This window comes from Dipodomys merriami, unplaced genomic scaffold, assembly GCF_024711535.1.
Source record: "Dipodomys merriami isolate MVZ:Mamm:240054 unplaced genomic scaffold, mDipMer1.0.p SCAF_1477, whole genome shotgun sequence".
In the NCBI taxonomy this organism is placed as follows: Eukaryota; Metazoa; Chordata; class Mammalia; order Rodentia; family Heteromyidae; genus Dipodomys; species Dipodomys merriami.
Window position 1 is genome coordinate 31564 of NW_027202801.1, and position 16832 is coordinate 48395.

The 16832-nt window shown below is 33.3% G+C and overlaps 1 pseudogene; it reads left to right on the top strand.

Moving 5' to 3' along the window:
* The first annotated feature begins 865 nt into the window (after positions 1–865).
* On the top strand, positions 866–978 carry LOC138826668 (U6 spliceosomal RNA; annotated as a pseudogene).
* The last annotated feature ends 15854 nt before the right edge of the window (positions 979–16832 follow it).

A 16832-nucleotide genomic window follows, 5' to 3' on the forward strand; every position in this document is an offset into this window, starting at 1 on the left:
CTCAAAGTACCTCCTAATGACAACTTACAAAAAGTTGTATTATATTACAACAAGGAAAACAATGCTAAAAATAAAGAAAACAAATTATGAAATATTAATGATTAATAAAATAAAAAACAAAACAATTACCAGTGTTTTCAGTATTTGAAGTGTACTAAAAATTCGATTTTATTATTGCCATATTTCTTTACATTTAACACTGTCTAAGATTATGATGTTCAACAAGAATTTTATAGGCTATGAGTAGTGTTTAAATCACCCACTAAGATTACCATTTATAGTTCATCTCATAATTTGTATATGGCTTATATCATCATTTGTTCCTCACTAACATATGAAGTAAGGAAGGCCTACAGTTTTAACAGAATCTGTGTAGTTTACATAGTCAACTCTTTATTCTGCTCCTTTACACAAAGACTTTGCAACTTCTCATTAGTAAAGTTTCTATAAAATCTGAAATGTACATACTTAATAGTACTTATCTGCTACCATAACTCTTAAATACTTTATAGAAAAGAATTATGACCTGCCAAACAGTCCCAGTTTTGGCATATATAAGCAAATTCCCAAAATTAAATATATTGAAAACATTAAAACTTTTAACAAATATTAACACTTGTTGCAGTGTTCATTACGACAGATCCCTTGTATAGAATAATTGAATTCCTCCTCCAACACATCTCTTGAACAACAAATATCTGGAATTATTTTGTTTTTGACATGTCAATCTTGACTTTATTCTTAAATGTGTACTTATGTAAGAAGTACATGGTTCTAAAATTTGACGACAATTCTTTTAAACTTACATTTTGTTGAATTGTCTAGTTTAAGAAAATCAATTACAATTTATATATAGAAATGTTCTGTGCTCAATTCAGCATCACATACACTAACATTGGAATGATACAGAGAAGATTAGCATGGCCACTGCGCAAGGATGACAGGAAAATTCCTGAAGTATTCCATCACCCAATTTGTTAGGAAATGGAAAGACTTGGAAAAAAAAATTATTAAGTGAATTAAGCCAAGTCCAAAGAAACATAGGTCCCATGGTTTCTCTAATTTTCAATAACTAATGTATGTCTGAGATAAGCAGAAAAGGTCAAAAGTTATGTGTATATGACCAGATAAGATTATGTTAAGGGAAATGAAACCCAAGTTAGGGACACAACTGGTTATTTTTTTCTTGCTATTGTTTCTCACGTACTTATAACGTTCAGTGTGTTTTTTTTTTGTTGTTTCTTTATATGTTCCTCCCCCATGCTATAACACCTGTTTTCACTGTATTTGAAGTTGGTGCGCCTACATCTTGTATATACTCTCCTCTAATTTGCTGAGGGGAAGGAAAAAAAAAACAAAATGCTTAAATAGGGATACAGGTAGACCTATTGTAACAATGAGATACACAAGACACTGTGTTGTAAAGTGAACTTTAAAATTGAGGCTGGGAAAGGGAGGAGGTTAATGGACTTGTGGAGGTGGGAGGGAAGGGATGGTAGGGGAACAATAAAGGAGGAGGTAACAATGCTTGTTAGGAAATGTACTCATTACCTTGCTCATGTAAGTGTTACCCCTCTGTACAGTATTTTTACAATAAGAACGTATAAAAATGTTCTGAGATGGAAGAGGTTATTTCTTTTATTTTACACATATAATATTGTTAGCAAAGAAATTCATGCAAAACTCCGATATGAAGGCATTTTGAATAAATATGTGTGTGAATGCACGCATGTGCTCAAGCACTTGAATGTGTGTTGACGTGCTCAGAGTTTGAAATCAGGGCTTCAAGGTCTTGCTAGGCCTTTTCTCTCTAGCTACTAAATGAGCTACATCTCCATTCTTGGCCCTTTGCTAGTTCATTAAAATGTTTTGAAAAATAATCGCATGAATTTATTTGCCCCAATTGGCTTCCAACTGTTATCCACAGATCTCAGGCTCCTGTGTAGATATCCCTAGTAGTTAGGATTACAGGTGTGACAAACTAGCAAAGGCTTTCAGAATAAAGTTAAAAGTAGAAGAAAATTAACTTCAGAGGGCATGTTTTAGCCTCTCCAATTTTAAAGCATTTTGGAGTGATTATTTATGATTTTTTTCTACTTTTTGGATACTTATAAGACAGTAGGTGATGATATTTAAAAGTTTTAGTACTTTTTAAAAAGGATACTGGAATTGTGGGACAGAAGAAATTTGGACCTCAATGTATAAGCTCAGTTCTGTGCATGATAACCCAATGTCACCAACACAATCTGTATTGAAGACAAATGTGACAGAAAACAATCACCATGGGCAATATTTAGTATGCTATTATTTCTTGGACAATATGAATATTGAATTGAGAGTGTCATAGAATGGAGAGATTTTATCTACCTTTTGTGTATTGCTGAAAGGCTTTCAGAAACTTTGACTCATTTCTTTCCTCACTGTGTGTGTCTTTAGGCCATGCACTTACGGCCTTTAATTACAATTTTTCCCAACACTAAACATTAGCATTATAATAACATTATAATAACATTAGCATTATAGCAAATGTTATCTTAACAATTAAGGGAATAAAACTTGTGAAATACTTAACATAAACTTTTAGGAATGAGCTTTGAGTTTAGCCAGCAATCTTTTTTAAATACTAAATAGAATGTGAAAAGTAGTACAGAAACCATTACATGTAGTGAGCAACTAGAAGTAATATCTATTGATCATGCTCTGCTTCCAAGGAAGCCAGGTGGATAACTTTTCATGCTGTAAATCAAACTGGTTATGTTATGTCTTGATAGTGTAAAAATATCAGGGACAGAATGATGAAGGAATGTTGTAGACTGAGGTGAAATCCATATGAAAATGTGCAAAACTGATAAAACATAAAAGTATCTGAGCAGTATTTTGTGTTTTACAACATTTAAGTTACATCGCAAAGATAAAGAAGACATAGAAGAATAAATTCTTTTTTTGTTGTCCTATCATAGGTCCTTAGAAGAATGAACTCTTTCCTTATTCTTATACAGGCATCATCGGATGAGAGGAACTGTATTTTTTTTGTTTGCTTCCTTCCATTTGTTCTTCAGTTTGAAATCTGAGCTGCTTGAGACTGAAAGAAACCAAGAGAAATTAGACAAACAGGCTTTGGAAAGAACAATGTAAAATAAATAAACTACAGCCTTGTAACAGGTCTAACTAAATTGGGTTATATATTGCTAATTTTTAACAGAAAATGATATAAGCAATACCATGTTATTGAAAACTGAAAAATGTTAGGAGTTGCTTCATTTTTTTTTCTTTGCTACTACCTGGAATTAATTATTGATCTGGTTTAGCAAAATTAAAGATGAGATTAACCAGAACCTGGATTAAAAATGGACAAAATTTCTGAATAGACATGTTCTGCATAAAGCCCTGAAAATTGCCTGTGGGTTTACAAAGTTGTGTTTAATACAACTTCTATGCTGCCTTAATGCTTTTTGAGCAGAAGTCATTAGAGAAATATAATTCAAAATTACTATGATAAATCTTCATAACTATTATAACTCATTAAAAAATCAATGGAACCAGTTATGGTGGTAAAGGCTTGTAATTCCAAGCATTTAGGAGGTTGGATTTAAGTCTAAGGCCAGTCTAGGGTACTGCAGATAGTAAAATCCTGCCCTTTTTACCTTTGAATAAACGGTAATAATGTTGGTGAGAGTGTGGAGAAAAGGAAATTTTCTACACTATTGGTCAAAACACAGGTTAGTATTCTCATTGTAGAAAGTAGTATGCAAGTTTTTAAAGAAATACAAAGTTGAGATATCATCTGACCCACCAATCATGTGATTATTTCTCTCTGGGTACCTCATAAATATATCTGTAGTTCATTGTTATTCACATTATTCACAAGAGCAGCCAAGATATAAGTCAATGTTCAGTGTTCAACTACAGATTAATAAAGCAACTGTGGTACATGCACAAATACCTTTTTCTGTTTCATCCTTAAAAATAACAAGAGACTGCTCCCATTAGCCACAACTTACAATGACCTGAAAGATGTATTCGAAATGAATAAAAATGTTGTGTTCTGATCTTTGTAAACACACACACATACACACATACAAACACACACACACACAAACACACACACAAACACACACCTCAAATATTAAGACAGATTTTTTTTAAAGTAAAGCAAAGTGGAACTTCTGGGGCATTTAGTTCACAATGTAGAAGATACTATATATACAGTAGGAGGTATAGAGTTGAAATGTACAATATGAGGATACAGGGGACAACACTGGCCTTACATAAGAATGAAGCTAAGTAAGTAGGAGTTGTTCTTCCTAGTAGGGGTTGCTCTTTTAGTTGTTGTTCTTTCTTTCAGTAGTTGATAAGATGAATGTAATTCTTTCAATATACCTGCCTGTTTGCAGAAATGATAACAAACAATATTATCATAATGTTGCATGCTCAAGATAGAACAAACTGTCAAAATAAAATACATGAGATTATCCTTGATGTAAACTAATTATTACAAATAAGGGAAACGTTGGGAACTATGTTTCTTTAAGTCTGGCTTATTTCACTTAATATGATTTTTTCCAAGACCTTCCATTTCCTTACAAATGAGGTGGTATCTTTCTTTCTGATGGAAGCATAGTATGTGTGTATGTGTATATGTGAGTGTGTGTGTGTCATTTTCTTGATCCATTCATCTACTGAGGCGCTTCAGCGTTGATTCCATATCTTAGCTATGATAAATATTACTGTGATAACCATAATTGTGCTGGTAGCTTTAGTGTGGCCTTGTTTGTGATCATCTGGTTAAATGCCCAGAAGTGGGATTACTGGGTCATAGGAGCATTATTGTGTACATCAAGGATAATCTTAGTAGATGAGTAGAATAGCTCAATAGCTATGTACATATGACCCTATAGGATGATTCTAAGTGAAATGAACTCCAAGACATGTTCTTTGTTGTTGTTGTTCTTAATGTACTACATGATTTATTTTTATCCTTTTCTGTTTTCTCCACCTAAGGTTTATCCCCTGTAGTCACTGTATTTGATTTTGATACCCTGGGTATTGTAAATATGTTGATCTGAACTTGAGAAGGGGAAGGAAAAAAACAATATAGTGAGACAAAGGACAAAGGGGGAACCTATGCAACAGTGATACTCACAAACAATAGGTTGGAAACGATCTTGGGAGGTGCGTTGGGAGGGAAAAGGGAGAAAAATGGGTGAAAGGGTAACAAGTTAGAAAAGAAATTAATCCATTACCTTAATTATGTAACTATAACCCCTCTGTACATTACCTTGACAATAAAATTTAAATAAAAAATAAAATAAAATATATGAGAGCAGCAATACAGTCGGTGGGACTAGGGGAAATTGTGTACTATACAAAGAAAAGTACAACAGCTGTGGAGAGCAACAATTTGACTTTAACGTAAGAAGTAATAAACTAGCATGCAGATTTTCAGCCTCATGTCAGTCACTATAAAGGGAAAACAAAATGCATAATTAGCAAACCAATAGAGATAAAATAGAAAACTAAACAATTGAGGTGAAGAGGTGACTTGGATCAAGAATAACAAATGACACAATTAGAAACAAATAACAAGATGGTAAGTTTAAAAAACATTACCCATAATTCTATTAAATGTTGTTTATATCAGAATTTGTTAGAACTATAATACAAATCACAGTTTAATAGTATATCATTTTAATAATAGTTTACTTATTATTGATTACTTCATATTGAATGTTTAATATATAATTTTACTTTCTGCAGATGTAGAAAAGAAAAAGTGAAACTAATTTTAATAAATTAATGTAATAATTCAAAGTGTATCCTACACTTAGCACTCATCTTAGCATGAAAAAATAAATTATTGTACATGACTCTCGGTATTATGTGGAAGGTTTCAGCATTGTAGTAAAATTCACACCACACAATACAGGAGGGTATTACTCCTCTAATCTAGCTTAAATTGTGGAAATTTGAATTTTACATGCATGTTAAATTCCTGTCTAGGTAACATCTAAAACATATACAATCATATACACGAGGAGTATTTCAGATGATACTTAAAAGTCACATTCATTAATTAAATTTTTATCATTTTGTACCAAATAAATATTTAAAGAGAGACTGGATTTCTGAGTGGATGATGGGGTATATGTGCCAGATTATTCATATTGAGGCTTATTTTATATTTCTGACATTGTTTCTACAGTCAGATTTAATTTTCCATAAAGGGTTAAGAGCATTATATAGGATATATGAAAGTAAACTGAATGTTTATTCCAGTAATCCTTTGTGACTTGTCTAATCCCAATATAATTTATCCATGTGTTTGAAGTAATGAAAATAACAACAGATAAAAGAAAGATAAATCAGTCTGTAGTAGACAAATATTTTCACCTTTATTTTCATAATTGGTCCTCTTTTACACTACAGAATATTCTTGGGGAAATGTGCTCCAGGCTGGCCACAACTGCAGAATATTATGGTTTGATGTATCATAAGAGAAGGAAGGAAGGGGACCTCCCTTCCAAAAGTCTGCTCCATGGGATGTGATCTGCTTCATGGTGCTGAATTGGAAATGAACATTTTTCACACTCAACCTTGAAAAGCCATCTTGATAGGCCATTTCTATAAGTGGTTCCAGAGGATTATTACTGGCTTTGCAAGGATGCCAGATTGCCTCATTTTGAGATAATTAACAGGAATTTAGTCAGCTGTTTCTTTGTATCTTTAGGAGAAAAACCCATTGACTTTAGGTCAGGGGATCACTGGGACCCAGAGAAGCTACTACCTTGAATAGTAATCCTAGACCTCTAAAACAACAAAAAAAATACCACACAAAACAAACAAACAAAAACTCCAGTAAGCACAGCCAGTCAGGTCTGCTATCACAGCCTACATGAAGTCAGAAAGTCATTTAGCTGATAAATAATATATTTTTTATGAGGCAAACTCAAATGAGACTCCAGAGAGTGTCAGAAAGACTGAACAGAGAGACTGAAATTGATCACACAAAGATTAGAAAGTAGAATTCCTGGTAGAACAAATAAGTCATAGATTAGAAAGTAGAATTCCTTGTAGAACAAATAAATCATAGAAAGCCTATGCATGTAAGAACAAGACAGATCTTAGTCAGATTTAGTAATGGTCTGTCAAGTCTGTTAATTTATTTAAAAAACCAACTCTGATTTGGTGATTCTTTCTATGTTTTATTTTGTCTTTATTTAGTTATTTCTGATTTAATTTTTTATTTGTTTCTGTCTATTGCTTTGGGTTTGGGCTTCTTCCTGTTTTCAAGGAGCTTGAGCTACACAATTAAAATATTCATTTGAGATTTCCCCAATTACTTGCTGTAGGCACACAGAGCTATAAATTTTCGTGTAAGTATTGCAAGTATCAGAGTAGCTGGTATTTTGTGTGTTCATTTTTGTTAAATTCTAGAAACTTTCAGATTTCCATTTGAATCCCTTCAGTGTTGCACTGGTCATTCAGCAACTTTTTGTTGAGTCTTCATTGGTTTGAGAATTTTTTTGCTTTAGCTGTTTAATACTAAGTTTATTCTGTTATGGTCTGAAAAGAAATGGGAATTCAATTAATTTTTCTTTAAATATTGACAGAATTTCTATGTGACATAGGATATGTTCTATTTTGAAGAATCTTCCATGAGCTGCTGCGAAGAATGTATAGTCTGACATTGAATGTATATCCTGTAGATGTCTGTAATCAATGGTCAATGTAGTGATTTAGGTCTGCAGTTTCTTGGTTGAGTTTTTCCTGCATAACCAATCCATGGAAAGGAATGATGTGTTGAGATGTCTTTTTAGGTTAACTAGTATTTGGTTGACGAAGTGGGATGCTGCAGTAATCAGGGCACTGATATTTAGACTAGTCATATCCTCCTAATGGAGAGTTGCTTTTATCAATATATAATGTCTCTTCCAACTAATTTTAATTTGAGTTCTATTTTACCTTATGTTAGTAATTCTGCTGTGGACTGTTTATGGTCTCCATTTGCTTGAAAATTTTCCTTTCAGCCTTTTAGTTTGAGTATGTGTTTGTTTTTGTCAATAAAATGTGTCTTTTTAGATATTGTATGGATGCGTCTTGCTTTTTTGATACTACTATCTAATATATGTCTTCTATTTGGAAATTTAAGTCCATTGATATTGAGAGTTAAGATTGAGAAATATCTGATAAATCCTGCTATGTTATAGACCTGCTGTTAGGAGCTGTGCCTCATCTACACTTAATATATTTACCTTATTCTGCAGTAGGGAGCATTTTATATATCCAGTTCCTCTTCCTCTTCTCCTTGATCTTCTCTATGTAGGGTATATTTGATTAAATTCAATCCTGCTGAGTTGGTGGAGATACATTGTTTCAAATTTTCTTTGTCATGAAATATGTTATATATCCTTTAAATGTAAAGGAGAGTTTGGCTTGGGACCATATTCACGGTTGGTAGTTGTTTACCTTTAATGTTTGTCATATATAATGCCAGGCTCTCCTTTTTACCATGTCAGCTAAGAAATCTGTATTTATTCTGACTGTATATGACCAATTCCTTAAATATCCTTTATAAATAATCCTTTATAAATAATCCTTTATAAATTTATAAGTCCTTTATAAATAGTCCTTTATAAATAATCCTTTATAAATTTATAAGTCCTTTATAAATAGTCCTTTATAAATAATCCTTTATAAATTTATTAATTTATGAATTTATAAATCTTTTATAAATAATCCTTTATAAATAATCAATCTTTTCTGATGGCAGCTTTAAGAATCCTTTCCTTGATCGCTGATGATCCTTTAATGGATTATGATGTGGTGGTGGATTGTTCAGTTCTAGAATTCTGTTTGGTTTCTAAAGACTTCTCTGCATGAGCCTATCTCGTTGGATGTTTGGCATGTTCTCTGCTAGAATTCTGTAATATGCTTCCCATCCATTTATTTTTTTTGCTTTTCTCCTTCTTGATACCTATTTCCCTGAAATTTGATCTTCTAACTGAGTCTTGAAGTTCTGGCAAGACAATTTGTTATTTCTTGGAGTTTTTCTAAATGATTATTTCCTCTTTCCTATTAGGCCTATTCTGTCTTTGACCCTGAGATTATCTTCTATGTCATCTATTTACTGTGGAGACATTCTACTTTGTTTTTGATTTACCTGTCTTCTAATTAGTCATTTTAGGGGTTCTATCCCTTTATTAATGCTTTGTTTTAGGTCTTGCATGGACTTTCTGTACATTTTTTCTTTGGGTGGGGGAGTTGAAAGGGTTTTTTCTTAGCTGTGTCTTCTCTTATATCTTTTAACTAGGCATCCATTTTATTCTTGGACTTCTTTGTACTCTCAGAATTTATTTAACTTTCTGTTTGTAGTCTCCATGAATTATTTTTCTAATGATTGGTTGGTCTCATCTTGTTCACAAATTTTCTTGTGGAGGTTTTCTATCTTTCCATTAATCACATTTTTCAGCCGTATATGTAATGTATTTTTGTAACTATCTTCTAGATCCTTGATTGTCTGTTCTAATGCCTGGTTATTTACTGTGTGAATTATACTACCTTGACATCACTTTTCTTGTATTTTTCTGATTTGTTCTGTCCATTTGGAGGTTTTCTTTTTGGGGGATCTATGATCTTAATAGGTGAATCTCTATGTTTTTGGTTGATTTTCAAGTGTTGGTTTGGTATTCTGTTGTGATTTGCTTTTCTGGAATTAAGTTTTTGTTTCGACCATTAAGTGTAGGAGTAGAAATCAGTTGTGGTGAGATGTTGTGATTTTCATACTTGTGGTTCCAGTGACAGTTCGGACTGTCCAGTGATATGGTGAATTGTCCCTCTGTATGGATGTGGCTTTCTCTGATGTACATTTCTGTTCCTGCTTTTTTCCATGTTACCCTTTTATTTTCACACTGCAAATGTGCTTTTGAATATGTTGGCCAACACAGACACAGCAGTCACCTGCCTGGCTGGACACTTTTTCATAGATTTCTGTTTTCTTGTGAAGACAGTATAAAATCTTCTTTTGAATTGTATATTATAGCTGACTTGGTGTGACCCTCTAGAAGAGGAGTACCTGCTAGGACTCTAAATCTCTATTTTATCAGAGAACTAGAGTAAACTTCTGTTGATCTTCTGCCAATGTTTTTCCTCTTCCTCAGATTTATTTTTTATATTGTGGACTTTTTCACGTAATTTAGGATTTCTGATTGTTGTATCAGGTTATTTTTGTATTTATGTTTGTGTTACTTTGAAGTAGTGATTTCAGGCTTGTATTAAGAGACAGTAAAGTATGGAATGTATGTTAATTGAAAGAAAGAGAGTGAATATTTTAACTTATTTGCTACACAAGTAAATTAATATTAACCAAAGTTGATTAAAATAATTACTGATTTACATTTCTGAGGATGAGTATAGTACTCTTCAATATATTGGAGGAAAAGACTTTAGACTCATTACAACTGAAGACTTACATTGAAATTACTGGCTAAACTTTCTTCTTCAGAAAAGCAAAAGCTCCATTTCTTTCATATTTGCATTAAAAAATCATAATAGCTGCATGTTGAATGGTTTTCCTCTGCTATTTTCTATTCCATTTTTCATCCATTAGGTATCTAGGACTTTGAATGACCAATTCCTTAAATACCTATATTGCTTATATTGTGATGTAAATCTCAGTAATATAAATATGAATTTATCTTTGAGTCTCATCTAGAGCTACATTCATATGAAATTTATGCAGTCTTAAGCAAGAAACCTGGCTTTTTTACTCTTTTCTATGTTTTAATCAATAAATCCATTCTCCTTAGAAATAAGTTCTCATCTTTTATATTGCTCCAGTAAACATCATGTATTTGTAGTACTTTTACAGAAGTACATATCAAGATTGGAATAGGAAGACACCTTCCCGATGATCACTTTAAACTAAATGCTTGGGGACTATTTTATATGTAAAAATTAAAAAGTGCAATGCACATGTTCATAAATGAATAAGATAATGGTTAACTCAATCAGACACAAGAACCACCACATCAAGACTCAATTTACTTAAAGGCACCAAAATATTGTGTTTATGAATATCACTCATTTAGTCATACAAAGTTTATATTATATTTGATATATACATTGCTCCATTAGTTAGGAAATGGAAAGGCTTGGAAAGATTATATTAAGTGAAGTAAGCCAAGCCCAAAGAAACATAGGGCCCATGGTTTCCCTTATTTGCAATATCTAGTATATGTATGAGTCAAGCAAAAAAGGTGAGATAATGTGATGTTCGGAAAATGAACCCTTAGTATGTATTTAAAGGTATTTTTCTTTCATGCATTTGTTTCTAATGCATTTGTAAGATTATTTCTTTGTTGCTTTGTAGGTCTCTCCCCCACAGTATAATCCTTGCTTTCACTATATTTGATGTCGGTATAATTTGTGTAGGAAATGGGGAAAAATAAGTCATTTAAGGATACAGGTTGACCCGTTGCAACAATGAGAAGTACAAGTTGTCGAAAATGAACTTTACAAATATGGTGCCGGGGGGTGGGGGTGGGGGAAGGGTTGGGCGGCGGGGGGAGGCTGGGAAGGGATATGAAGGGTAAACAAAGGAGTAGGCTGCAATGCTTGATAAGAAATGTACTCATTATCTTGCCCGTGTAATTGTAACCCCTCTGTACAGTATGTTCACAAAAAATAAAATAAATAAATAAAGTTTATATTATATTTGAAATTTACAAAATAAAAATTACACTCAAATTTGCTGTGAATATCCTGTTTTCAGGAATACATTTATTCAGCAAACAGAGAAACAAAACGTAAGGGTTCATCACATAGAAGGAAAGATGTAGTAGCAGACTGTCTCAAGATTATAAGTACATGCAAATCGTGTGAATTATTCAAAGATAGTATAAACATTCATAAAACAATTTGTGATCAGAAATGATAGGTAAGCAAAGTAACTAGAAAACTGTATATATAAATTGACCTTTCAATAAAGGATGAGAAGTATTCAATAAATGGGCCTATAGAAGATGATTCTGTATCTCTAACACACATACAGTATTCTACATTTTCCCACATACTCAAGTTCTCTTACCTCAGTTCCTGATCAATATTCTTCTACTTTCATGATGTCAATTCCTTTGGTTTCTAGATCCAATACATTTTAGTATTTTGGAACAGTAGTATGAATTCATGGAGTTTGACTTGAATGCAAAGTTTGAGGATATTGTATTCAGACTACTGTTAATTGGCCTGAAGCATACAAAGAAACAAAGGATACTAAGAACAAGGGACTTGATCTCAGGGAAACATACAGGTCCAGTCAATCAACTATAATTACAAAGGAAAAGAACTGATCTCTGATGTGTCTGGGTAGCAGCTCTGTGAGAGAGAGACAGAGAGAGAGAGAGAGACAGACAGACAGAGAGAGAGAGAGCGAGAGAGAGAGAGAGAGAGAGAGAGAGAGAGAGAGAGCGAGAGCGAGAGAGAGAGAGAGAGAGAGAGGCAGAGAGAGAGAGAGAGGCAGAGAGAGAGAGAGTGGCTTCCATATTTACAGTCCATAGAGCATTACATTTTAGGGAGCAGGTGCTCATATCAGAGCTCTGATACAACTGTCATCACTTTTTACTGTGAAAAACACTTGCTTAATCTCTATTTAAAAAGGGAAAACTGAACTAACATCTTACTTGATTGTTTTGACAATTAATTCGTATACTGAAGGTCAAAGGGAGGAATTGAAGATCAGTATAATTTTTTCCTCTCTTCTGAATATTACACAGCAAAAGCTGTGATTTTCAGGAGTCTCCTGCCATCTACTGACAGCTGAATTACTAATATGCTTAATAATATGAAACATATGAGAGAGAAAGATATCAGCCAGCAAGCACAAAGAACTAGTGATAAGATTGAACTTTAGAGCTGGGTTGTCACATCTTTTAGGAATGTAATTCCTTCATATGAACTTCAAATGTTGTGGCTTTCCTTGTCTGATTAAATGGTAAGAATATACTGTAGAAACAAGAATTCCTGTTCAGCCAAGCAGAAAGTGCTTATGATCCCATCCTCACGTTGCAGATTTCCATTCCATATACTTCAGCAATAGACCCTTCCCTGTGGGAGAGAGGAAAAATAATTTTGATTGAATATTAAATTACACAAATTAGTGTGTACAGGTATGATTTGTATAATTACAGAAGTTTGTAATAAATGTAAGTAGGGACCATGTCACAAATAAAAAATATAATTAAAATCAAATAACAAGACTAGAAGTCACAGCATTTTGTGCAGGAAAACATACTTTAGTTGCAGAATTTCTATTTTGAGATATACTTTATATTAAACTACAATGCACTTTACCTAAGGATTGAGACATTTTATTGAAAAATATATTTCTTAGAGATATTTTTGCTGTATAATGGACCCATTGCAACAATGAGATGTACAAGACGTTATGTCAAAACACGAACTTTCCAACTTTGGCTGGGGAGCGGGTGGAGATGGGAAGGGATGGGAAGGGGAAACAAAAGAGGAGGCAAAAATGCTTGATAAGAAATGAACTCATTAAATTGCCCATGTAATTGTAACCCCTCTGTATGGTATTTTCACAATTAAAATAATTATGATAAAAATATTTAGGTTCAAAATGCAAGTAAAATTTAGACCTTCACTCTGAGCAAGAGATAGGATAAATGTGAAGTAGAGGCTTGCTATTAACATTATAATTCGGTCATATGTAGGTGTAGGATTAGGAAAGGTGTTGCAGTTAGAGTTGGGCTTAGAATGAGAAAAAGATGTAAGATATTGAGTAAAACTGCAACATATTTTAAGAAGAATGAATGACATCAAAGTAAGAATGAATGAAAACCAGTGTCGGTGTTACTTTAAAAATTCAGATATAATTTGGTTTAAAGTGTGAGATACTGTTTTAATTCTTGTTAGGATTAAAGAAGGATAAGCTTTAGGGTAAAATTTAGTCTTCCACTAAGAATTAGAAGCAAAAAAATGTGTGATTGAATAAAATAGAGACAATTTTCCTTGCATTAACCACTTGGTGTTGATTCAGATTGTGATTAGAATTAGGTTTCATGTTAAAGGGGGTTGAGGATAGAGTAAATAAATAGATTAAACTGGTGCCTCACACCTATTATCCTAGCTACTCAGGAAGCTGATTTCTGAGGATGCAATTCAAAGCCAGCCTGGGTAGAAAAGTCTGTGAGAATTTTATCTCCAATTATTCACCAGAAAACCAGAAAGTGGTTATTTGGTTCAAGTGGTTAAGTGCACACCTTGAGCTAAAGAACTCAGGGATCATGCCCATGCCTAGAACTCAGGGATTATGTCCAGGCCCAGAGATCAAGCCCCACGACCAACAAAAATAAAAAAAAAGGAATGGGATAAATGTTAAGTAAATGTGAACTTATTTTAGGTTCTAAGACTTCAAGAAATGCTGGGATAATGGAAGTACAATGTATTTCATTAGATCAGGATTTGAGTCAATGGGTATCATGATTCCTCTTATGGAACAAGATAGATTCAGGATAAGAGTGAGAAAATCTATAGGGTTTTGGAAAACCTGCAATTTATTTCAAGAATTCCAAGTGGAATTTCAGTTAGAATAACACAAAATGAGCATTTTTCATAAAATTTAGAATTGAGATAGCATTAGTGTCAAGGTTATGGTTAGGATTCCAGCCATGGTTAGAGTTAGAGTGAAAGATTAAAAAAAATAAGGCTCAAATTGAAGATAAATTTTAGAATAATCCTTGTAAGAATTAGAATGAATGTTAACTAGAGTATTGCTGTTAATATTAGAATCACCTTGCAATTAGGCTTATGTTTATTCTCAATGTTCCAGTTACCATTAAGTTTAGGGTTAGAAAATGACTAAGATTTTGGAAAAAAAATTGTAACCTATGTTTGGAATCAAGTTAGGATGAGTGAAAACTAGTGTACTTGTGTGAATGTTAGTATTGATATATAATTTGGATTAAGATCAGGGTCAGTATTTTGTTCTAATTATAAATAGTGTTACAAAATACGAAAGTTTTTTGTATAAAATTAAGATTTCACTAACAAATAGAAGCAAAAATGTCAGATTGAATAGTAACTATAGCATGATCATTATATTTATTTCTCAGTGATCATTCTTGTAATGATTAATGAGAGTTTTCCAGCCAGGTTTAGGTTGAGAGTTAGCTTTAAGTAATGGACTAGATGGTAAGTAAATCTGAAACTGTTTTAGGATACAGTGATTTAGGAAACGTTAAGATCAATGGAAACTACAGTGTTTTTCCTGATAAGAGAATTTGAGGACAATTAATATAATGGTTCATATTAGGGAATAAGATCCCTTCAGAGGTAGAGTCAGGAAATTTGTTGGAATTAGGGCAAATTGAACCTCATTTCCAGAATGCAAATTGGAGTATTTATTAGAAAGATAAAAAATTAGAGTATTTTTAACATTAATTTTGGACTCTCATTAGGTGGAAAGTTAGGTTTCAGTTCCGGCTGGGCTTAGTTTTAGCATTAGGCCAATGGAAAATTTAGTGTCAAACTGGAAGTAACTCTTCGAATAACAAGTCAAGTTAGAATTATGATGAATATGAAAGAGGAAACTGCTAATAATATTAAGATTAGGGTATTATTAGTGTGAGAATTAATCTAAAAGTTCCAGTTAGGGTTCAGGTTATGGCACGATATGGAGTAAAATGGCACGATATGGAGTAAAACCACATACTATTTTAAGAAAGATGAGGTGAAACAAAGGATGAAATCTAATGTATTGGTGTGGCCTTTTGAATCCAAAAGCAATTGGTTCTAGGGTTAGGGTTACTTTTCTAATTTATGAACTAATGAATTAAAGGGACAATTATCTCATTCTTACAAACCAAAAGAGTCAGGATTTTGGGAACAAACAGTTTTCTACATGAAAATGGGTCTTGCAACCAGGATTAAATAATAATGAATAGGGTGTCATTTATTAAAATTAGGTAAGTTGATGCTACAGCTTTCAAAAATATCCAAACATACAGGATAGTTACTCAGACATGTTACTGGGAAAACAGATATTCTACTTGCTTTAACTGGGAAATGTGTGTGTGTGTGTGTGTGTGTGTGTGTGTGTGTGTGTGTGTGTGTGTGTGTGTGAGAACTCACCACAGGTCTTCAACTCAGGCCTTGGTTCTGCTGTCAGTTTATTCTGTGCAAGGATGACACTAAACCACTTACCCATAGGTTTTCTTCTGTCTTTTTAGTAGTTAATTTGAGATACAGATCTCATGGATTTTCCTTTCTGGACTTAGTCTTCTGATCCCCAGCAATCCTTGGATTAGTGTTACTGTGGCTGCTACCGAAAGCATAATCAAAATCTATTAGCTACAATGTAGGAAGTAGCACATATTTATTTGTATAGCTATATTTATTTGTATTACTGTGCATGAAGAAATTCTGGAGATTTCTGGTTAATTCATAGGGCTCTATGCAAAAATATAGGACAAGAGGAAAGTAACTCTTTTTAAATTAGAATAGGTTATCATTGATGAAAACTTTTAGTGGATGTCTTTCCTTTTTATTTTTTGCCAGTTATTCAGTGCTGCAGCAAGCCTGTGCCCTGGAGCAATTTTCGAATCACAACATGAACCTCCATTTCTGTAGTCCCTGTGGGTATGGGTGCCTCCTCAGGTCACCGGTTGAGAAGTGGGGCCCCTTCCCTTGGTGGATATGCAGTAAGTGGATATGTTGCATGCTCTCCAGCGTTGCCGGATGAGCCCCGCCCACCCTGCCCACCTAAGTTCCTGGTCTCTGTTGCTCAGTTTCACCCAGGAGCTGGCAGGCATAGGGCT